This window comes from Catharus ustulatus, chromosome Z (assembly GCF_009819885.2).
Source record: "Catharus ustulatus isolate bCatUst1 chromosome Z, bCatUst1.pri.v2, whole genome shotgun sequence".
Lineage (NCBI taxonomy): Eukaryota > Metazoa > Chordata > Aves > Passeriformes > Turdidae > Catharus > Catharus ustulatus.
In genome coordinates this window covers 57,884,762-57,909,110 of record NC_046262.2, presented here as the reverse complement: position 1 = coordinate 57,909,110, position 24,349 = coordinate 57,884,762, and the positions used below count along the sequence as shown (strand labels likewise).

General features: G+C 46.2%; 1 long non-coding RNA gene across 1 annotated transcript; it reads left to right on the top strand.

Moving 5' to 3' along the window:
- Positions 1-21,403: 21,403 nt before the first annotated feature.
- LOC117010347 lies at positions 21,404-22,883 on the top strand. The gene is made up of 3 exons (XR_004420641.1): positions 21,404-21,439; positions 21,655-21,691; positions 22,849-22,883. It is a non-coding gene; the product is annotated as an uncharacterized LOC117010347 (long non-coding RNA).
- Positions 22,884-24,349: the final 1,466 nt, after the last annotated feature.

Below are 24,349 nucleotides of genomic sequence, written 5' to 3'. Positions count from 1 at the left end.
TTCAATAATAGATCTCTGTATTTGCTTGTTCTACATTCATTAAGGAAATGGGTGGGGAAAGAACACATTGCTCAGCTCCTGTTCACTCAACCCAGCCTCCCTCTCTCCTCTTTGTTTCTGTGAACAACACAGGTTTTGAAAAAGCCACGTCCTTCACCTGATGCTGCAAGGTACGATTGTGTTACTGTGGCCTTCTGCCCCCAGTGCCCAAGCACAGGGTTTGGGTTTATAGTTTTGGATGCTGCCATGTCAGTGGAACAAGTCAATAACATTTCCCCTGCTGCTGTCTAGTTTGTCCGCCTGGTGGACTGGCAGAGCTGCCCAGCCCCAGCAGAAGAAGGAGGCACCAGCCCAGGTCAGCAGCTCGGAGCCAGGGAGCTCCAGGGAGAGCCAGATCTCCGCAGCCTCTGCGCATCGAGGAGCACCAGGAGCCGAGGTGAGTGCAACTCAAATGCAGAGGCTGCTCCACAGCCCCTTGCTCCTCTCTGCTCTCTGAGGGCAGCCAGGACAGGAGACCTTAAATCCTCTCACTGTCAGGTGTCCCCTGGACACCTCTTCAGCAGCAGCAGACATTTCTTGCCCTCTTCTACCCTTTTTGAATTTGGCAATAATTACCCCTTCTTGGAGTACTGGAGCTAACCTGTCACTGCTTCCCCTTGTCCTTTGGCATCATTGTCTAGTCCTGGAGATTTCACTCCAAGATTAGCCAAGTTTGAAGCTGAGGGACGCAACTGTGAGTGCATCTGCTGAATGATACTCCTCTGCAGTAGGGATCTCTGGGCTGTGGCCCTCAGTCAGTAATTTCTGTTCATGGGTGTTTTGGACAATGACTGTGTGCATGAAAAAATTCCTTCTTTAATTTTCTGCTTCTTTCAGTCCTGTTGATGTCATTTTTTTTTTTTTTTTCTTTGCGTTCTCTCAAAGAGGAACCTGTCTTAGATAGTCCCATTCTGCAGTGCTGAGGGCTGGAGCCAGCCTGAGTTACCTGAGCAGGAGCAGGGCTCTGAACTGGAATCCAAGCACCAGCTGCACCTTGCAAGGGCTTCATTTTACCCAGGGATATTTTTATTTTTTTTAATTTTTTTTTTTTTTTTTTTTTTTTTACTGCAGATAGATGAGTATGATTTTATTTGAGTGAATGACAAAGGTTTCTCCTTTTCTAGAACTGAACTGGGAACGATGATTTCTAACTGTTTTTTCTTAACTGATGAATCTTTCTGCTCGACTCTTTCACATACAGCCTGTGTTTTTGCAGGCAAAGCTTTGCGGCTCCAAGAGCACCTAAAGGAAAGTGATAGTCAATAAAGGGAGCAGACTGCAGGAACATGCTTTTAAAAGAATATTAATAAAAAGTCAGCAATGAAAACAGGGAAGCCAGACATTGATCTCACAGGAGGTGTCTGTGGTGGCTTCAGCTCTTGCTCTGCCTGGTCTCTGTTCTCCTCAAATGGAGTTGTAAATCCATACTAGCATTTCTTTAGGAATGGACTTGCATGACATTTCAGGAGCTGGTGGTCAGCAAATGTTTGCTGAGTGCATGCTTGTTTGCTAACAATGAGTAAAATACCCAAACAAACTCACACTCCTCCCTCTTTCTTGTTTCAGCCCATCATGCACGTTTCTGTGCAGTCCATTGAAGGAATATTGAAGGTGGGTGTTGTTCAATAGCAGATCTCCATGGGGAAGCCTGAACAAATCCATGAGGAGGTGGAACCCTTTGACTCTGGAAGGCTGAACCTCCCTGTGTCCATCAGCAAAACTGCTGAGAGCTGCTTCTCTCCCTCTCTTTCCAGGAAATGAGCAGCCCCCTGTCACCTCTCCTGCCACCTCTTCAGTCACCTGCCAGAAGAGACACTTCCAAACTTCCACTGGAGGCAAAGGTAACCCAGTCCATCCTTGCCAGAGCTTCTGAGAAATTGCAGGACATCTTTCTGCTGAGCAGAAGCTCAGTCTTGGCAGGAGGAGCCTGCCTGGAGGCCAGCCTGAGCTCCCTGACCATAAACAGTGCTCTGAGTTGGAAGCCAAACTCCAAACTCCACCTTGTCTGGGCTTCCTTATAGCCAGGGGTTTTGGTTTTTTTAAAACTTCAGTAACAGTAGTCTTAATTTTATTTGTGTGAATGACAAATATTTCTGGAGAACTGGCTTAGAAGAACTGGGAACTATTGTTTGAAACTGATTTTTGAACTAATGTGGCTTTATGCCCAACTCTTGCATCTAGAGGCAGCCTGTGCCTTTGCAGGCAAGGCTCAGTTGCTTCACCAGCAACGTAAGTAAAGTGCAGCTCCACAAAGAGAGCAGCTGCAGGAATATCTGTGCCTAGAAATAATGATAATAAAGATAATGATGATAATAATAAAGGATAGGAGTAGCAGTAGCAGTTTAGAAATGGAAAGGGTTTTCCCTGACTGGTGGTTTCCAAAGCGAAAACAGACATGTCAGAGGAGGAGAAGTTGACAGTGGTGGTTTCTACTCTCTCCATGCCTGCTCTCTGTTATTAAATCCGCCTCAGACAGGCCTTTTCATCCTTATCTTATTGTCAATACACTTGCAAGACATTAAGAGCTGCTGGTAAGCAAAGGTTTGCTGAGTACCTGCCAATTACTAAAAAAACCCAAACAAACTCCTTCTGTTTCCCGTGTTCTTTTCTGAGGAAATGAACACTGAAATTGATGATCCATCCCTCGAGGGAATTTTGAATGTAAGTGCTCTTACATACAAAATCTCTGTGTTTGCTTATGCTTTGCATACATTAAGAAAATAGGTGGGCACAAAATACATTTTGAGAGCTGTTTCTCTCCCTCCCTTTCCAGGAAATGAACTTCTCACTGACACCTCTCCTGTCACCTCCTCAGTCACCAAATGAAGCAAAGACTTCCAAATTTCCATTGGCAACAGAGGTAAACCAGTCTAATTTTGCCAGGGCTTCTGATAAATTACAAAAGATCTTCACGCTGAGCAGCAGTCCAACTCAGTTTTTTGGCAGCTCTTAGAAAGTTTTAAAAATATTTATTCAAAAATGCACGTGCCCCTAACATGCCATTAGAGTTTTGGGGTCAGTAGATGTGCTGTTGAGCTACATGCTGAGTTACTTTGTCCTTTAATTGTAGGAAGCCCAAGCTGATGGATGTGCAGCACAGAAGCAGGGTAAGTAGAAATGCAAAGAAAACCCAGTTCCTTGTGTGCTGCCAGGTAATTTTGTGTGTTATATGTGGCAGACACCATCAAGGGTTCCCACTGATTAAGCACCATGATTAACTCTGCTTTGCTGAACAGGGGTGAATTTAGGAATGGCTTAAGAAACTCTGAACAGCCATTGCCTAGAACTCAAGAGAGCAGCTCAGCAGAGCACAAGCAGTATTTTGTTAGGAAACTCCCATCTGGAGTGAGGAATGGAGTGATGCTCTTTGAGGGGCAAACCCCTCCTGGAAGAAAGCACCTCCCTAATCTGGTGCTCAGAGACACAGGGTAAAATATGCTACAGGTCAGGTAAATAAACACAATCTTTTCATTTTTAATTTCCAGAGCAGACTGGTGAAGCTTCAGAAAGTTTGCTGAGTTCTCAGCCAATAACATTGTAAGTTACCAGACTCTGTTCCCACTTCTGCCGGGTAGTCACTTAAAAGAACCTGGAAGGCACAAAAATTTGGGTTATCAGTCAGATTTTTCTCAGAAAACTTCAATGAAGGGAATTTTCACCAACAGAAAAGTTATTATTTCTTGATGGACTCGTGACATGGTTTAGATTGGAAATGATCTTGATGATCAAATGCTATAGTTTATCCAAAATCAGCAAGTGCACTAAACCATGTCATGATTACAATGACTGTGTTTAAAACCAGAACTAAATAAAAGTGAAGAATTAGCCCCCACGTCTTCATGCACCAGACTGAAATTTCTGTCTTCTTTTAATCTGTGCTGTTTTTAATCCGTGGTGCATCTTATGATACTTTGTGCTTGTGAATCTACTGATAATGGCTTGGACTGAATAAATGCTAAGGGATATCAGCTGAGTCAGCAAAGTTACAGCTACAAAAACTGTGTAAATCCAGCAGTGAGATCCTGTTTGCCTTGTTTTTCTCCCTGGGTTTTAGTTGAAGATTTGATTATTCCCTCAGAGGGTTTTTAAACTGCTTCTTGATTTTTGGAGCATGGCAATGTGTTCCTGAGGCCTTCTGCCCTCAGTGCCCAAGCACAGGGTTTGGGTTTATAGTTTTGGATGGTGCCATGTCAGTGGAACAAGTCAATAACATTTCCCCCTGCTGCTGTCTAATTTTGTCTCCTGGTGCCTTGCAGATCTCCCAAGCCACAGCAGGAGAAGGAAGCACCAACCCAGCCTAGCAGCTCGGAGCCAGGGAGCTCCAGGGAGAGCCAGATCTCCACAGCCTCTGACAGCTCCAGTGAGGGCATCTCCAGCTCCAGTGAGAGCAGCTCCAGGTCCAGGTCCAGTGAGAGCAGCTCCAGCTCCAGTGAGGACAGCTCCAGCTCCAGCTCCAGTGAGAGCAGCTACAGCAGCAGTGATGAGAACCTTCCAAAGGTGAGTGCAGAGGCCGTGGAGAAGCTCCCACAGCCCCTGCCTACTGCAGGCTGGTGCCTCAGGAAGGAAGCAGATGTTGTATACTTCTCCTCTGTTACCAAATTTTGCCTGGTGTGTCCTGCAAATACTGATAGGTAAGACCCCTCTCACTCCAGTGAAAGCTTAGCTAATTGCCACAGGATGGTTTATGGCTTTTTATTCAGCAAATATCCATCCATGGTGCTCAAGGAGCAAGTTAGTGCACATGACCTGTTATTTTAGAGTCAGTTCTTCACAGGCCATAGCCCAGGCTTTATGAGCTCTGGGCAAGAGTCCCTGGGCTCTGGTGAGCTGTGCTAGAACAGAAACAGCCCAAAAAGGCCTCAGCCTTGAATCCTTCTTTTCTCTCTTTGTTGGCAGCCTGAGCCACCAGCTAATAGAAAGAGGCACCTTGACGTCCTGATGACCGAGGCAAAGCGGAGAACAGCCCCAAGAGAGGGTGCCAGGGAAATTACGGCTGGGAATGGACCTGAGCAGGGGGACAAGCAGGAAATGGGCAGCAGCAGCAACTCCTGCCAGAAGAGCACTGCCCAGGTGGTTCAGGCTCTTCTGCAAGCTCTTCTTCAGATTAAGCAGAGCTGCCTGGAGCCTCCTGGGCTCACTGAGGAGACCTTGCCCAAGGAGTCTGTGACTACCAAAAGACCTGGAGAGTGCCTGGAGCATGACAAATCTAAAAGAGTGAGGAAGGAGGAGAGTGAGACTGGTCCTGTGGAGGTGACAGAGCAGTCCTGCAAGGAGCAGCTGAATAAGGAACCAAAGCTGGCACTTGAGGAGCCCTCTGAGGAGAGAAAGGACAAGTGCTCCCCTCAGGCCAACACCAAAGGCTATTTGGACCCTGAGCTGCTGGGAGATGCTCAGGAACGTGATGGTCTCATTCCCAATGGCCACAGGTATGGGCATTTCCACCAAGAGAAAGTGGCCTCACCTCCTGGGGAGAAGAAACTGTTCTTCCCTCCAAGGAAGCCGGACTGGAAGAGGAAAGAAATGGAGAGTCCTGAGGAGTCCCCCAGAAAGAAGAAGGTGAGAGGGGCAGCGGAGGTGGGTTTGGACAAGGACCAAGGTGGTGTTTGAAAAACCCATGTGGAAATTCCTTTCATATGATGTCACTAGAGCCATGATTCTTCTCCTCTAAAGGTTGCTCCAGTGTGTTATTTTTTGCTGTTTTAAACCAGAATCTGTCAAACTAAGTTGTAGTGGTTTGTATTTTATGTGAACTTTCAAGACCTGACTAGTTTTTTTCCCTCTTTTTTCTTTCTTTCTTTTAGAGAGAAGACAAGAAGGGCACTCCCAGGAAGAAAAAGGAGTGAGAAAAAAAATTCCCTCAAGAATGCCAACCTTCTACTAACAAAGACTCCAGGAAAGTGAAGTGAGTGTGCAGTGGTGGGATGTGTAAATCTAAGTCTCTCTTCAGAAGGGTAAAACAAAGAACTGTGTCTCCTGTCCAGACACTTGAGAGCTGCTTCTCATTTTGTGTGGTGCCTTCTGCAACTTCAAGTGCTGCAGATTGGCCTTGAGAGTGCAGAAAGCAGCTGTGCAGGTGTAGGTGGGAGAGGGTAAGGAGCCTTTCCCTTCTGCCATCCTCTGAAAGCTCAGAGGCATTGGGGGTGGTATTTGGCTGGGGGAAGGGATATCCCAAAAGTGGTAGGAATGGAAAAGCTTCAGTTCTGGAGTTCCTTCCTCCCTTTTCCTCAGGGGAAATGAGCAGCTGTCTTAGCCATGTGCTGGCTTTTGGGGTGGGAGGGGTAGGAGGTGTTTTTGGGCAGAGGGGGCTCTGGGATGGTGCTGTGCTCTGGGACAAGCTGTCCTCAACTATGCCAAGGCAGAGCAGCTGGAGAGCACAGGTTCCAGGAGCAGGGAGCAAAGGGAAAGGTGGGTGCTGCAAGGGGAGAGGACTGTCCCATGCACAGCAGAGTTAAGCAAGAAGTGTAGCCCCACTTTAACTGTGTTGAACTCCATTTCTTCCTCTTCTGATGCTGCAGTGCATGAGCTGGGATTCACTGCCTGGTATATTCTTGGAAACTTTGAGCAGCTGACTAAAAATGGTGGGAATGAGCAGTGGTGAAATAAGGTTGAGAGTTGTTTGGTGCTGTTTCTTGCTGCCAGAGTTCCCTGGTCATCCTGATTTCAGATGATGAGAAATCTGCTAGGCTGCTGTGTTCTTGAATGTTCAAGTCTCTGCCAATTCAAAGTCCCTCTCACTTGAAGCCTCTCAGCTTTGGAAGAGTTGTCTAGTTGAGACACTGACAAGAACTGGTACAGGATGCAGCCAAGTTTTTAAGAACATTATATGTGCGCCATGTTAATGAATTTCCTTCTCTTGTCCAGGGAGGAAGAACTGAGAGGACTTCCAAACTGAGAGGGAGAATGTGGTGCTGCCACCACTGCCGGACATGACTGTTGCAGAACGTGCACCAAACTGGACACGACGACCCAAAAGGGACCCAGAACCGAGAGTGACAACCTGGACCTGCCTGCCATGGACAGCCCTGCCAGGATCCTTTGCCAAGCATAGGAAATTGGATGAAATCCCAATGTACAATCCCAGGATATCAGCATGGGTATCCAGGAGTACTGGCTGGAGGATTCCTGCAACCCACGTGTGCTCTGTGTTGTCTTCATCCCCTCAGATATGTAACTCTTTCTAAGCAACTGCAATAAAAAGACTAGTTTTAAAAGGACTCTGTTTATAAACAGAAAGGATAGTTTAGTTAAAAAAAGGTAACAGCAAATCTCTGGGTGTGACTGCAACCTGGGACTGAAATTTTATAACTTGCTTAGAAACTTGTTGACAACTCTTGCATCTTTGCATTTCTGGGTTATAAAATTGGATTTTACAGGCTGTTTTTCTTTTAAATTTGACTGTTTACTGTTGGTTTGTCAGGATTTAGGATGTTTGGGGGAGGGTGGGCTGTGTGTTAGGCCAGGGTGTGCACAGTGTTCCTGTTGCCTTCTAACAGCTCCTTTTTCCCTCATCATTTTCCAGGCTGCAGGCATCACTGCTCTCTCTGACACTGAGCAAGGAAAGCTGCTGCTGAATTTCTCCATGCTTGGGAAAAGTTTAATGGCTACAAAGCATTGTGAGTTGCGAAGTGGGAATCCAAGGTTCCATTTCCATTACTGTAGGGATTTCTGGGGGAGAGGGGGAGAGCCTGGAGCATAGACTATGCCTGGGACAAATGAACATTTTCTCTGGGAGTTAGAAAATCTGGGCTTTGGAGTTGCTTTAGGCATCTCTCTCTGACCAGCTTTCCCTCTCTATGTTTTTTCAGGGATCTTCAGGGGATAAGAACAATCATTTCCCAGAGATTGTCTGCCAAATGGAGACAAGACAAGAAGACAGAAGTTTGAACAGTAAGTGTTTGTTTCACAGCTTTGCCTGTAGTTCCTGAAGACACCAGGCTTGGCTGGCACTGCAGCCACCTGGATTCTGCTTCCTCATTGCTTCCTCATTTTGGGAGTAAAGAGAGAGGGAGGGATGGGGGAGAGCTGCCCCATCAGGGCAGCACCTGCTGAGTAGCTTGGCTACAGATGGGCAGCACTAGGATTTTTGACTCCTTGCTGGGCTTCTGACCTGTATTTGCCAAAAGGAATTCCTAGAGTTGCTGCTACGTTTTTGATTGTGCAGTTTAGTCATTGCAAATATTGTGTTGCCCTGTGGTGCAAGCAGTGGGGAACACTGAGAAGCTGTAACCTGCAATCCCACAGGGCCTTTGCAGTGTCATTTTCCATAAAACTCAAAGCTTTATGGAGTTTTATGGAGTGGGCTCCTTTGGGCAAAGGGATGCATTGCCATGATCTGCTGGCAAATTTGCAAAAGAAAATAATCAGGATGTGCCTGGCAGAAGGGCTGGGAGGCTTTAAAAATCGCCTCCATAAAGAGGCAGCTGCTGGAAGTCAAAAATCTGTGCAGGTCCTTTTTGAGTAAAGTCAGTCCAGTCATTGACTGTCTTCTGCCAGATGTGCTTGTTGGATGAACCCAACCAAATATTTTCTCTATCCCTCCATTTGTTCCAGAGATTTCTGCTGAACAAACGAAGAGAATGTGACCAGGAGCCGGCCTGACCTCAAGCACTGAACAAGACAATTTATGGAGACTCTGACTGGAACCCAAGTGCCTTTACTGGGTCTCCAGGATGTAAATAGTTCCATGTTCTCTCTTTTTTGGGATAGTTCCATATTCTCTGTTTTTTTGGAGCCTCAGAAACAGTTCTGTTTTGTTTATTTTCTTACAGTTCAATGCAAAGCAGCTGCATACCTTTGTGTTTAAGTAAACTTTTATGTTCTCTTCGTTACCTTAGGAAGACTTTGTGGTTTTTGAAGGTAATTCTCTTCTGCCTTGCAAAAGAAGAGATGGGGTGTGGTACCTGCCTTGAAAATGACCAAGTGCAATGAATTTTCTGAATGGCCCCGTGTGCTGATGGTCTGTGAATGTTGAATATTAAGAATAACTATTCTGAATAACTAACAGGACAATATTCACACCTATCAGTGACAGGAAATCTGCACTCAGATTGTTACTGAGGATTTTGCTCTGTTTTACCCTTGTCAGACCAAAGTTTGGGTGGGAAAATGACACCCAAGGTGTGGTTGGAAACAGCTGTGCCTGTCTCCTGTGCTGCAGGGATGGGACTCACAGGGAGGATTCCTACTTGGGCTGCATTTTGGCATTTGAGTTGGTGAGCGTGGGAAACTGCAATGGGATTGGGCCTTGCTGTGAGTCTGAGAGCTTCCAGGGAAAGGAATCTCTTCTGATAAAGGAGGGATTAAGTGGCTGAATGTGCAATGTAAGGCACATTTTTCATTTGGGTATTTGCCTGTGTGATATATGCTACAATTCGTGTTTTTATAAAAGGATTGTATGAAATAAAATAAAGTAAAAAGAACATCTTAAACACCAAGCACCCGGGGCCATAGACAACGACCGTAATTAGCATATCAACAGACCTAGCCAGCTGATCTCCACAACGGACAGGAAGAGATCATCATCATCATCATCATCATCATCATCATCATCAGACGAGAAGAGATCATCGATAAAATACCTGCCAAAGTACCAATCACCTCCAATGGCTCCCATGAGCAAGTAGACAGCACTTCATTACACATCAATACGGAGCAGACACAGCCTTCATCAGCATGCAGGAAGGACTTTTGTCCAGGGCAGCACCAGAAAAGGATTTAATTTAAATATGAGAATTTGTTGCAGAAACAAAGGAAATTCTCGCCTCAGGCCAGGAAAAACTGTATAAAGCTGGACTCTCTGAGATGGCAGGGTGTGAACACAGGGGGATCTGATGCGGTAGAGATCAGATCAGTGTGTGTGTCCACCCAGTGCCGACCCCGGGCTCGGCGCTGTCGTGTTTTCGCTTGTGGTTCCCAGGACCGTATTTTCGGTCACAAAAATAAAAATTGCTGTTTTGCTCTTTAATTCGACTTGATTTGGTTATTATCTATAACACCTGCAAGCACTGGTGGTCCCAGTGAATGTCCAGGAGAAGAATTTGGTACCAAAGTAGGGAGTCCTTCCTGTGGGAGAGGGCTTGGGCTGCCTCTCCCACAGGAAGCCACACTCTAGAATGGACCCAGTGACTTAGAAACCTTTCAAGGGAACCCAAAAGTGAATAATGAGCTGCTTGCAAGCACTTTTCCCTTGCCACACTAACAGTGGAGGCAGCATCCACAGCATTGGTTTGCTCAGTTGGCACCCTTCTCTTCCCAGAGATTTCCTGGAAATTAATCTTTTAGTATGGCTCATGGGGTTATTTATTACAGACAAGTCATGCTTTAAAGCCTGAAACACCCCCAAGTTCTGCAATCAGCTTTGTTGACTTTGATGGGCTTTGGATCAATGACATTCATATAAGACATTTAGAGTCAGATTCAAAAAACTGCTCAATAAAAATTTTTTTTTGTACAAGTAGTTTCATTGTCCCTCAAACACAGCTGAGGAGCTTCCTTTCTACAGTTGTATCCCCCCATATTAGCCCACAATCCACTGCATTCCAATATGAAAGCAAGTTATTGCTAATGGTCATCCGATGGTCAATAAAACATGGGTTTTATGTTCACTTTATTAGAAGCCTCAGTGCATTTCAGGGATAAGCTGCCCTAATGGCCAGAAGGAAGGTTCATGTTCATTTTGCTTGTAGATTATTCGAGTGTTTTCCCAGTGTCATCTGAAAAAAATCTTACCTTTTCATAAGTACTTGCCTGTATTTTGATGTTATTGTCAAGCATATTATTGTACAGTATGGGAAAGCAGTCATCATTATAGTTCTGAAGGAAGAACATCTTTAAGAATGGACCTGTGGGAGCCTTCTGATTCTATGGCTGGGGTCCTCATTAAAATCTGAGAAAATGATGCCTGCCACCTTAAAAAATGCACCCAAAACCAGAAAGCCCCAACAGAGCAGAACCCCCCAGTGCACATTCGCTATAAACTAGAAAACACCAAGTATCAGATTCACACGGACCGAGCTCCCAAGTCTGCTGTGAAATACAAGTCCACAGCAAAAGAGGCACTTGGAGAAAGGATTAATCTTCCTTTAAGGCAGACTGCTAAAGTGGAACAGTTAAAATATCTTCTAAGACAGCTTATTTCTCCTCAGTGTGAATGCAGAGAGGCTATTGCATTTATCTTACAAAACATGGGTCTAACAAGTTAAATAAAAGCTCCACTCCAGGAGGCCCAAAAGAAACTCAAGGAATTTGAATTAATCTGACTTAAAGAAGCAGGGATGGTTCTCTCCATTTATTTCATATCATATAGACACCACTTTTTGTTTAAGTTGCAAGAAAATCAAATCTAATTCCTTAGGGTTTTTTCCTATGCAAAAGGCCCTCAGGATCTAGAAATCTGCCTGGTTCCATGCAAACATGCTTTGTTACACATCAGGATCCTGAATGCCGGTGAGTCAGCTGGGCACCCATCCCAAACATCCATCCATCCCTATTCCTGGTGCTCTGGCTGTACTTGGGCACTGCCCTGGGTAAAGGAACATTTCAGTGCTGCAGCTGAAGGAGACACAGAGGTTCTGAACTGGATCCAGCCATAGATTTCAGATCCTGGTGAAGCAGATTAGCACCTGTCACATTGTGGCAGTCAATCTAAAATTATTAAATGGAGTTGTTAGCAAGCTGTTCAGGAGAAGAATTACCTAACCTTAAATGTCTATATTTTTGTTTGTGAAGACAGTGTGTTCCATGACTATCTCTACTGGTTTATCGTGGGTTTTAGACCTTTTTTTTCAGCTAAAATTCATTCTGAATTGTGCCTCTTTTAGTGCAGCTCTTTCCAAGCAAATTCTCCCTTCTCTTCACTGGAGGGCAGCCCACACCCACATACAACAACAACCAGCCTGATAACATTACAGCAATCGAAACAAAGTTCATGACAGGACAGCTGAGTTTTAAACAGATAAATCAGAGACCAATTAAAACCAAAATTAATAAAACCCAGCCTCGTAGTGTGGTCCCAAACCTGAGCCCAGGATTCGTGATGCACCCACAGCAGTGCTGAGAACAGGGACATTGGTCCAGGTCAAAGAACCATAGAATATTCTGAGCTGGAAGGGATGCACAAGAACGGATCCTAAAGTGCACCCAAAATTTCTCACGGTGACACTCAAATATTGGGAGCAGCAGAAGCAAAGGAAGACATTTTTTATATCAGACCATCTCACAAAACCCGAACCAACAACATCAAAAGAGGACCCAGCTCAGGCCGGAACACCCCTGGTTCATTCCCAGCCCGTTTCTCGCAGTGTCCCCGCGGGCTCGGTGCCCTCGGGCACGGCGGGCCGGGCTCGGTGCCGCTCGGTGCCGCTCCCCGCGCTGCTGCCGCGAGCTCCAGCCCCGCTCCCCGCCCGCCGCGCGCCCGTTCCATGCCCGTGCAGCCCCGGGCTCCTGGACACGGCCCCGTGCCCGGGACGCTCCGTTGGCCCCGGGCGCTGCCAAGGGCAGAGCCCCGCTGGTGCTGCGGCAGCGCGGAGCGCAGCGCGGCCGCTCCGTGCCGAGCTCTGCTCTGCCCCAAAGCCTCTTCGGAGCGCCTGCATTGCCCAGGCCAGGCATTCCTCGCCCGCAAGGCCGGCTTGTGCCAGGTAATTCTGCGCTTGGCCCGCACGGATGGCCCTGCTGTGCCCACCAGCGCCCGCCCCCGACGGCAGCAGCTTTAAAGCCAAGCTCCTGCTCCTGCGGGCTGGCAGCACTATGCAGGGAAACAGCCCCTGAGCAGGGAAATTGCCAGGAGTGTGGCACGGTGAGCACAGGGGACCCTTGGTTCTGCCCCATGTGCTGCCAAAAGGGCCAGCACTGAGAAGGAGAGGGTTGAGGGCAGAGTCAGCAGATGTGTGCCAGGGGGAATTTGATTTTTTTTTGCTTTTCCTGGGCAGTGCCTGCTGGGATTGCCCTGTTGGGAGTGGGAGCAGCTGCCTGGGGCTGCTCTGGCAGTTGAACGGTGGCAGCCAACGACTCCAGGGGGAGGTGGCAAAGCCCTCGTGGAGACACCCACAGCCCAAAGTGAAACCAAAGCTCTTGGTTTGGTATTTTCCAGTTTGGAGGCTCATGGCTGTTATAACAGCCTTGTATGTATATTCATATATTACACTTATATAAGTTCAACGGCCACCAGAATATTTAAATCATTCAAGACCAGGTTTGACAGGCCTTTGAGAAACCTTGTCTAGAGAAAATTGTCCCTGTCCATGGCAGAGGGGCAGAATCTGGTGACATTTAATGTCTCTTCCTACCTAAAACATTCCATGGTTCTATAGATTTATGGTTCTCTGGTTCTACAAATCCAGTGTGTGTTCCCTGACGGTTTGTAAAAGTATCCCTTAAAATACATGTGTAAAACACCAAGATTTGCCCATAAAAATATCAGGGGGAGCTTAGTGATAGCAGCAGTTGAAGGAAAAGCTCTTGAGATGGGTACGCAAAGTTAAATTTCCCAGCAGCTTCCAAGATTCCTTGTTCCATTAGAGCAGCTCTTGCTGGGGCTGGATGGCCAAGGTAGAAAGAAGAGGTTCTTGGGTGTAGTTTTTTTTTTTTCACCTTCTTGTTCCTTCTTCATGATTTCAGGTAGCAGTGTTTGGTTGGATAGTTAGCACTGCAGTGTGGGCCACAGGTGTTCAGTTGTAGGGTCAAAATTATAAATATATATTATGTTAGCTCTTCATTGGATAGTTAGCTTTTAAAAGACTTTGTAACTAGCTAAATTCACCCCCATTTTCTTACTTCTGGCATAATAGCTAAAAGTGTTGAAGAATTCTCTGTACTTTAGATAAGATTTAATAAACAGCAAAAGTCCAAACAAGGAATTAATCTTTTGAGCATTCAATTCTGACTCTAAGTGAGGACAGAAGCAAAAAGAGAACAGCTGTCCCATTTGGTTATCTAAAAGCAGGGTTCATAGGGCACATTTGTTGTCAAAATTGAACCAAATATCCTGGAGCCTGCAGCAGTGGCTTGGTTTGCCATGCTCTTGGTCAAATCTGGAGTTAAGAGCTCACCTGAAATGCACCATCACCCCTGGGGGAAGGAGGAAATGGATGGAAAATGGATCTCTTGGTTCACCCATTCTCATCTATGTGTAATCCCCACATCTGGATCGTTTATGTTTAGGAGCACTGCAATGACTCCCAGTCAGGCACTCCAGGCACTGAGGGTAGCAAGACCTGGAGATGCTGACCTCTGCTTTAGGCATGAACTCGTGCAGATGGTGAATATCTGTTTGTTCTTTTCCAGAGAAGTTGATTTCAACTGAGGCTCCAAAATGGATCCAAGAGGCAACCAGAACATCAGAAATAGGTAGGGATGAATTTGATGTAATCTTGGCTTGCCAGGTGCTGTGATGAATGTTGAGATGGTTTAGAAAAAGAATCCTCCCTCCAATGGAAAAATCAGAGTCCCTGAGTGGGGGAAATAAAGTCAGGACTGTCCTGTCAGTGAGAGTGGTTTCAGAGCACGTGGGTATTTTCAGAGCTTCTGTAACAGACCCAGGCCTGGATGATTGCTGGCTCAGGGCAGCTTCTCTGCTGTGCTTTCTGAAGCCACTCTCTGAAAGATTGGCCCTTTCTTGAAGCAAATCGCTGCTGGGACCAGGGCACTCCCTTCTGCACTTTGGGATGCTTTGGAGCAAGGAGTATTTGCCTGTTTCAGTCTGTAGCAAAGCAGAAGAATTGTTTTTTTGTGGGGGTGTGCAAGTTGTTATTTTTTGTGTAACATGTTTGCGGATGATGGGGACTGAGCTGATGTTTCAGGGCAGACATTCAGTTTCCTCTGCCTGTTTGAACAGTCTGGACAGAACTGATCTGTCCACTGTCAGCATCCCGTGGATTTCAACACTGCTTTGCTGGACGTGTGCCCTTGTAGGAGAGCCCTAGTTTCTGCAGAGTGTATAAAAACAGAGGTTCAAGTGTTAACTCTCTTTTCTGTCTCCTTCTTAAATGTGGGACAACAGCACCCGCTCCACACCAAAACAGCACATCAGAGACCTGCTGCGCCGTGTGGCGCAAGAGAAGCGCAGGAAGCAGGTGGAGGACAAATATATCTTGTGGGAGAAGCCTCCTGTCTTTCCTGAGCCCTACAAGGTAATGGGAGTGGGGTGCAAGGAGAGGAGCAAGGAGGCTTGGGGTGGGAGAGGAGAGCTGTGTCTTCTGCATGGGCTGTAGCAGACTTGAGCCTGATCCCTGCAAACACAGCATCTTCCATCTGCCCCACTGAGCTTGCCTGACTTCCTTTGTGGGGACGGACGGTGATTCCATAAAACCCTGAGCAATGTCTCCTGCTGAGCTGGGTCTCTTGCCTGGAGTGTTTCTGACATTGCCCTCTCTGTCCCTGTGTTGCAGACCAACAAAGAGGATGAGCTGTCACGGTGCGTTAAGCGCGTGCTGGGCGACTGGGACCCCAGGCTGATCCCAAGGCAGGAGTCTCCTCAAGGTCCTCTGTGGTTTCCACCAAAGCCCAAATCCATCTCACAGACCTGCAGTAGTGGTCTACCTTCCTGGACGACAAATACAAATGAGGATACGGAGAAGAAATCCTCACTGAAATCAGTGGAACTCAAGTCTAACACTGAGCAGACCCTTGACAAGTGCAATCCTAGTGTGCCAAATCAGAGGCCAGAAGCCAAGGCTCCAAAATCTAAAACCCTTCCTGAGACTGTCAAGGTGAGTGCAATTGTTGGGGACCTATGTTGCTGGCAGTCCCTCGAGGCCCAGGCACCAGCACATGCCTGGCTGGTGGCTCAGCCTCCCCAGAGCTCAAAGGCACTTGATTGCAGATGGGAATTTTGGGGTTTTGGCAGGCTCATCCTTCAGCACTGGGATGTTGCTGTGCCCTATGGGATGCAAGGGATCACAGTGCTGAGCCATGGCAGCAGGAGAGCCATGGAGGTAGTTTTCAAACTGTGTTTTCCTTTGGAATGAGATGAAAGAGCTGGAGGTTGCAATGGGAGAGTGAGAAATGGTAGAAAGTAGAAAACTGCACAGGCATACTTATACAGCAACAACAAATATAACAAAAAGAGAAACAATGACAAAAACAACAACAAAACCAACGATAAACCACCAAACAAAAAACAACAACAATAACAGTATCAATAATAATATTATTATTAATAATAAATAAATAATAATAATATACTAGTGGTAGTAGCAGCAGTAGTATCAGCAATAGTACTAGTACTAGTAGTAATAGTAGTAGTAGTCATAAGGAAATGCTGGCTAAGTGTGTGTGAAGCAGTAAAAAACCCAAACAAACTCCTTATGCCTCCCCTGCTCTTGCTTCAGGAAAAGAAGCCCATTGCTGACCCATCCACGGGAAAAAATGTGAAGGTTGGTGCTTTTCAATAATGGATCTCTGTATTTACTTGTTCTACTACATTTAAAAAATGAATGGAAAAAATACATTTCTCCGCTCCTGTTCACTCAACCCAACCTCCCTCTCTCCTCTTTGTTTTTGTGAACAACACAGTTTGTGAAAAAACGACGTCCGTCACCTGATGCTGTAAGGTACAGTTGTGCTCCCAAACGACCCTCTAGGCAAATCTAGAGAAATAAAACTCCTTTTAATAGGAGGGGCAGGTGGGAAGGGGTTCCTGGTTTTTCCTGACACTGCAGACTTTGGTTGGTGGCTACCTAGAGCTGCTGTTGAAGATTGGTTTTCAGTTTTGTGGGGTTTTCAGGAAACTCCAATCAGGAATGAGTAACCCAGGCATGCTGGAGTTTGCCTAAGAGCCAGACTTGTATTTCCCCAGGCGTTCCCTTCATTTCTCTTCCTGCCCTCCTGCAGTGTGTCTGTAGATCCAAAGTTCTTGTCTCAGCCAAGGAACACAGATGAAGAATTTTACACTTAAGGGGAAGAATAAAAAAAAAAAAATCCAAAACCAACCTGAATGCAGTTAGCCTCTATTGGGAATTTTCCTTTGAGGGTTGTTCCTCTCAGAAAGGCACTGGCAAGTTCTGGTGGTTTGGGGTTTATTTGAACTTTAGTTGGCTAAATACAGGTTCCCAACATAGCAGTGAGATCCTGTTTGCTTTTGACGGCAGTGGAAAAGAAGGGACGGGGTCTTCATGACTTGCAAGGAGCCATGAAGCCATTTATTGATCCACAAAGCAGAGTTTATATACTTTTTCTATTGTTACTAAAAGTAGTGTACCAATAATATTCGTGTAACTCAGGTATATTTTTCACTGTAACTAGATAATATTGATCAATCTAGGCCTCCTTTCAGCTAGCCAGGTGGATACAATATTTCCCGCAAATCCCCATAGAAACTGCTGGCTAAGCACTCTGTAGCAAGCACCTCCTTCTCTTTTGCATTCCTTCTCCAAAATCCCGCTTTCTTCTGCCAAGGCTTGGGCCTACTGCGGCCCACAGACCCACATGGGCAGTGACAAGCTGAGCAGTGCTGGCAGTTCTGCTCTCTGGTTGTATTCCCACAGCTTTTTTGTTCTCCCTGGGTGGGAGTTGTAGGTTTGATTATTCCCCCAGAGGGTTTTTATGCTGCTTCTTGATTTTTGGAGCATGGCAATGTGTTCCTCTGCCCTTCTGCCCTCAGTGCCCAAGGACAGGATTTGGGTTTATAATTTTGGATGCTGCCATGTCCGTGGAACAAGTCAATAACATTTCCCCTCTGCTGCTGTCTAGTTTGTCCGCCTGGTGGACTGGCAGAGCTGCCGAGCCCCAGCAGAAGAAGGAGGCACCAGCCCAGCCCAGCAGCTTCAGAGCCAGGGAGCTCCAGGGAGAGCCAGAGCTCCGCAGCCTCTGAACGTCCAGGAGCACCAGGAGCCGAGGTGAGTGCAACTCAAATGCAGAGCCTGCTCCACAGCCCCTTGCTCACCCTGTTTTTGTGTCGAATGAAAAATGTTCCTCCTTTTCTAGAATGGAACTGGGAAACTATGTTTCCTAAGTGTTTTTTAATAAAATAATGAAACATTTTGCTCACCTGTTTCATATGTAGATGCAGTCTGTGCCTTTGCAGGCAAAGGCCTTGCTGCTAAAATAAACAGTGGAAAGACTGCATAAACATGCTCATATAACAACAACAACACCACAAATAGTAATAATAGTATTGTAGTAGTAGTAGTAGTGGTAGTAGTCGTAGTAGTAGTAGTAGTAGTGGTAATAGTTAAGAATAGAAACAATATTTCCTGACTACAGGTTCCAAGGGAACACAGACATTTTTCTCAGAGCAGAAGAAGGCGACTGGGAGGATTTCAGCTGGTTTTCCACCTGCTCTCCATTATTAACTCCCCTTTAGATGGGCCTTTGCATCCTTACTGGCATTTTATTATTAATGCACTTGCATGAGATTTGTAGAGCTGTTGGTAAGCAAATGCTAGCTGAGTGCATGTGAATTAGTGAAAAACCCAAACAAACTCCTTGTGCCTCCCTTGCTCTTGTTTCAGGTAAAGAAGTCCATTGCTGGCTCAGCTGCTGGAAAAACTGTGAAGGTTGGTGCTTTTCAATAATAGATCTCTGTATTTGCTTGTTCTGCATTCATTAAGGAAATGGGTGGGGAAAGAATACATTGCTCAGCTCCTGTTCACTCAACCCTGCCTCCCTCTCTCCTCTTTGTTTCTTTGAACAACACAGGTTGTGAAAAAGCCACGTCCTTCACCTGATGCTGCAAGGTACCATTGTGTTCCTCTAGCCTTCTGCCCTCAGTGCCCAAGCACAGGGTTTGGGTTTATAGTTTTGGATGCTGCCATGTCAGTGGAACAAGTCAATAACATTTCCCCTCTGCTGCTGTCTAGTTTGTCTGCCTGGTGGACTGGTAGAGCTGCCCAGCCCCAGCAGAAGAAGGAGGCACCAGCCCAGCCCAGCAGCTCGGAGCCAGGGAGCTCCAGGGAGAGCCAGAGCTCCGCAGCCTCTGCATGTCCAGGAGCACCAGGAGCCGAGGTGAGTGCAACTCAAATGCAGAGGCTGCTCCACAGCCCCTTGCTCCTCTCTGCTCTCTGAGGGCAGCCAGGACAGGAGACCTTAAATCCTCTCACTGTCAGGTGTCCCCTGGACACCTCTGCAGCAGCAGCAGACATTTCTTGCTCTCTGCTTACCTTTTTGAATTTGGCAATAAATATCCCTTCTGGGAGTTCTGGAGTCTATCCTGGCAGTGCTCCCCATTATCCTTTGGCATCATTGTCTAGTCCTGGAGATTTCACTCCAAGATTAGCCAAGTTTGAAGCTGAGAGACGCAACTGTGAGTGCATCTGCTGAATGATGCTCCTCTGCAGTAGGGATTTCTGGGCTGTGGCCCTGAGTCACTGATTTCTGTTCATGGGTGTTTTGGACAATGACTCTGTGCATGAAAAAATTCCTTCTTTAATTTTCTACTTCTTTCAGACCTGTTGATGTCATATTTTCTTTTTTTTGCGTTCTCTCAAATAGGAACCTGTCTTTGATAGACCAGTCCTGCAGTGCTGAGGGCTGGAGCCAGCCTGAGTTACCTGAGCAGGAGCAGGGCTCTGAACTGGAATCCAAGCACCAGCTGCACCTTGCAAGGGCTGCATTTCACCCAGGGCAATTTTGATTCTTTTTTAAATTTTTTTTAATTTTTTTTTTTACTGCACATAGATTAGTATGATTTTATTTGAGTGAATGACAAAGGTTTCTCCTTCTCTAGAACTGAACTGGGAATGATGATTTCTTACTGTTTTTTCTTGACTGATGAATCTTTCTGCTCGACTCTTTCACATGCAGCCTGTGTCTTTGCAGGCAAAGCTTTGCTGCTCCAAGAGCACCTAAAGGAAAGTGATAGTCAATAAAGGGAGCAGACTGCAGGAACATGCTTTTAAAAGAATATTAATAAAAAGTCAGCAATGAAAACAGGGAAGCCAGACATTGATCTCACAGGAGGTGTCTGTGGTGGCTTCAGCTCTTGCTCTGCCTGGTCTCTGTTCTCCTCAAATGGAGCTGTAAATCCATAACAGCATTTCTTTAGGAATGGACTTGCATGACATTTCAGGAGCTGGTGGTCAGCAAATGTTTGCTGAGTGCATGCTCGTTTGCTAACAATGAGTAAAATACCCAAACAAACTCACACTCCTCCCTCTTTCTTGTTTCAGCCCGTCATGCACGTTTCTGTGCAGTCCATTGAAAGAATATTGAAGGTGGGTGTTGTTCAATAGCAGATCTCCATGGGGAAGCCTGAACAAATCCATGAGGAGGTGGAACCCTGTGACTCTGGAAGGCTGAACCTCCCTGTGTCCATCAGCAAAACTGCTGAGAGCTGCTTCTCTCCCTCTCTTTCCAGGAAATGAGCAGCCCCCTGTCACCTCTCCTGCCACCTCTTCAGTCACCTGCCAGAAGAGACACTTCCAAACTTCCACTGGAGGCAAAGGTAACCCAGTCCATCCTTGCCAGAGCTTCTGAGAAATGGCAGGACATCTTTCTGCTGAGCAGAAGCTCAGTCTTGGCAGGAGGAGCCTGCCTGGAGGCCAGCCTGAGCTCCCTGACCATAAACAGTGCTCTGAGTTGGAAGCCAAACTCCAAACTCCACCTTGTCTGGGCTTCCTTATAGCCAGGAGTTTTGGTTTTTTTAAAACTTCAGTAACAGTAGTCTTAATTTTATTTGTGTGAATGACAAATATTTCTGGAGAACTGGCTTAGATGGACTGGGAACTATTGTTTGAAACTGCTTTTTGAACTAATGAGGCTTTATGCCCAACTCTTGCATCTAGAGGCAGCCTGTGCCTTTGCAGGCAAGGCTCAGTTGCTTCACCAGCAACTTAAGGAAAGTGCAGCTCCACAGAGAGAGCAGCTGCAGGAATATATGTGCCTAAAAGCAATGATAATAAACATCATGATGATAATAAATAATGGGCAGGTTTATGAGTAGCAGTTTAGAAACAGAAGAGTTTTCCCTGACTAGCTGGTTTCCAAAGGGAAGACAGACATGTCAGAGGAGGAGAAGTTGACAGTGGTGGTTTCTACTCTCTCCATGCCTGCTCTCTGTTATTAAATCCGCCTCAGACAGGCCTTTTCATCCTTATCTTTATTGTTAATACACTTGCAAGACATTAAGAGAGCTGCTGGTAAGCAAAGGTTTGCTGAGTACCTGCCAATTACTAAAAAGCCCAAACAAACTCCTTCTGTTTTCCCGTGTTCTTTTCTCAGGAAATAACACTGAAATTGATGATCCATCCATTGAGGGAATTTTGAATGTAAGTGCTCTTACATAGAAAATCACTGTGTTTGCTTATGCTTTGCATACATTAAGAAAATAGGTGGGCACAAAATACATTTTGAGAGCTGCTTCTCTCCCTCTCTTTCCAGGAAATGAACTTCTCACTGACACCTCTCCTGTCACCTCCTCAGTCACCAAATGAAGCAAGAGACTTCCAAACTTCCATTGGCAACAGAGGTAAACCAGTCTAATTTTGCCAGGGCTTCTGATAAATTACAAAGATCTTCTTGCTGAGCAGCAGTCCAACTCAGTTGTTTTGGTCAGCTTCTTAGAAAGTTTTAAAAATATTTATTGAAAAATGCACGTGCCCCTAACATGCCATTAGCAGAGTTTTGGGGTCAGTAGATGTGCTGTTGAGCTACATGCTGAGTTACTTTGTCCTTTAATTGTAGGAAGCCCAAGCTGATGGATGTGCAGCACAGAAGCAGGGTAAGTAGAAATGCAAAGAAAACCCAGTTCCTTGTGTGCTGCCAGGTAATTTTGTGTGTTATATGTGGCAGACACCATCAAGGGTTCCCACTGACTAAGCACCATGATTTCCTCTGCTTTGCTGAACAGGGGTGAATTTAGGAATGGCTTAAGAAACTCTGAACAGCCATTGCCTAGAACTCAAGAGAGCAGCTCAGCAGAGCACAAGCAGTATTTTGTTAGGAAACTCCCATCTGGAGTGATGAATGGAATGATGCTCTTTGAGGGGCAAACCCCTCCTGGAAGAAAGCACCTCCCTAATCTGGTGCTCAGAGATCACAGGGTAAAATATGCTACAGGTCAGGCAAATAAACACAATCTTTTCATTTTTGATTTCCAGAGCAGGCTGGTGAAGCTTCAGAAAGTTTGCTGAGTTCTCAGCCAATAACATTGTAAGTTACCAGACTCTGTTCCCACTTCTGCAGGGCAGTTACTTAAAAGAACCTGGAATGCACAAAAATTTGGGTTATCAGTCAGATTTTTCTCAGAAAACTTCAATGAAGGGAATTTTCACCAACAGAAAAGTTATTATTTCTTGATGGACTCGTGACATGGTTTAGATTGGAAATGATCTTGATGATCAAATGCTATAGTTAATCCAAAACAGCAAGTGCACTAAACCATGTCATGATTACAATGACTGTGTTTAAAACCAGAAACTAAATAAAAGTGAAGAAATAGCCCCCAGGTCTTCATGCACTCAGACTGAAATTTTGTCTTCTTTTAATTTGTGCTGTCTTTTAATCCGTGGTGCATCTTATGATACTTTGTGCTTGTGAATCTACTGATAATGGCTTGGACTGAATGCAAATGCTAGGGGATATCAGCTGACTCAGCAAAGTTACAGCTACAAAAACCTGTGTAAATCCAGCAGTGAGATCCTGTTTGCCTTGTTTTTCTCCCTGGGTGTGAGTTGAAGGTTTCGATTATTCCCTCAGAGAGGTTTTAAGCTGCTTCATTGATTTTTGGAGCATGGCAATGTGTTCCTGCTGGCCTTCTGCCCTCAGTGCCCAAGCACAGGGTTTGGGTTTATAGTTTTGGATGCTGCCATGTCAGTGGAACAAGTCAATAACATTTCCCCCTGCTGCTGTCTAATTTTGTCTCCTGGTGCCTTGCAGATCTCCCCAGCCCCAGCAGGAGAAGGAGGCACCAGCCCAGCCCAGCAGCTTGGAGCCAGGGAGCTTCAGGGAGAGCCAGAGTTCCACAGCCTCTGACAGCTCCAGTGAGGGCATCTCCAGCTCCAGTGAGAGCAGCTCCAGCTCCAGCTCCAGGAGAGCAGCTCCAGTGAGAGCAGCTACAGCTCAGCTCCAGTGAGAGCAGCTAAGGCAGTGAGGAACCTTCCAAAGGTGAGTGCAGAGGCCGTGGACAGGCTCCCACAGCCCCTGCCCACTGCAGGCTGGTGCCTCAGGAAGGAAGCAGATGTTGTATACTTCTCCTCTGTTACCAAATTCTGCTGGTGTGTCCTGCAAATACTGATAGGTAAGACCCTCTCACTCCTGTGATGGCTTAGCTACTTGCCAAAGGAAGGTTTATGGTTTTTATTCAGCAAGAACTCATCCATGGTGCTCAAGGAGCAAGTTAGTGCACATGACCTGTTATTTTAGAGTCAGTTCTTCACAGGCCAAAGCCAGGCTTTATGAGCTCTGGGCAAGAGTCCCTGGGCTCTGGTGAGCTGTGCTAGAACAGAAACAGCCCAAAAAGGCCTCAGCCTTGAATCCTTTCTTTTCTCTCTTTGTTGGCAGCCTGAGCTACGAGCTAATAGAAAGAGGCACCTTGACGTCCTGATGGCTGAGGCAAAGCGGAGAGTAGCGCCAAGAGAGGGTGCCAGGGAAATTACCGCAGGGAATGGACCTGAGCAGGGGGAACAAGCAGGACATGGGCAGCAGCAGCAACTCCTGCCAGAAGAGCACTGCCCAGGTGGTTCAGGCTCTTCTGCAAGCTCTTCTTCAGATTAAGCAGAGCTGCCTGGAGCCTCCTGGGCTCACTGAGGAAGACCTTGCCCAAGGAGTCTGTGACTACCAAAAGGCCTGGAGAGAACCTGGAGCATGCCAAATCTAATAGAGTGAGGAAGGAGGAGAGTGAGTCTGGTCCTGTGGAGGTGACAGAGCAGTCCCTGCAAGGAGCAGCTGAATAAGGATCCAAAGCTGGCACTTGAGGAGCCCTCTGAGAAGAGAAAGGAGCAAGGGCTTCCCCCAGGCCAACACCAAAGGCTTTTTGGACCCTGAGCTGCTGGGAGATGCTCACGAACGTGATGGCCTCATTCCCAATGGCCACAGGTATGGGCATTTCCACCAAGAGAAAGTGGCCTCACCTCCTGGGGAGAAGAAACTGTTCTTTCCTCCAAGGAAGCTGGATTTGAAGAGGAAAGAACTGGAGATTCCTGAGGAGTCCCCCAGAAAGAAGAAGGTGAGAGGGGCAGGGGAGGTGGTTTGGACAATGACCAAGGTGGTGTTTGAAAAACTCATGTGGAGATTCCCTTTATATGTTGTCAGTAGAGCCATGATCCTTCTCCTCTAAAAGTTGCTCCAGTGTGTTATTTTTACTATTTTCATCCAGAATCTGTCAAACTAAGTTTTACTGGTCTATACTTTATGTAAACTTTCAGACCTGACTGGATAT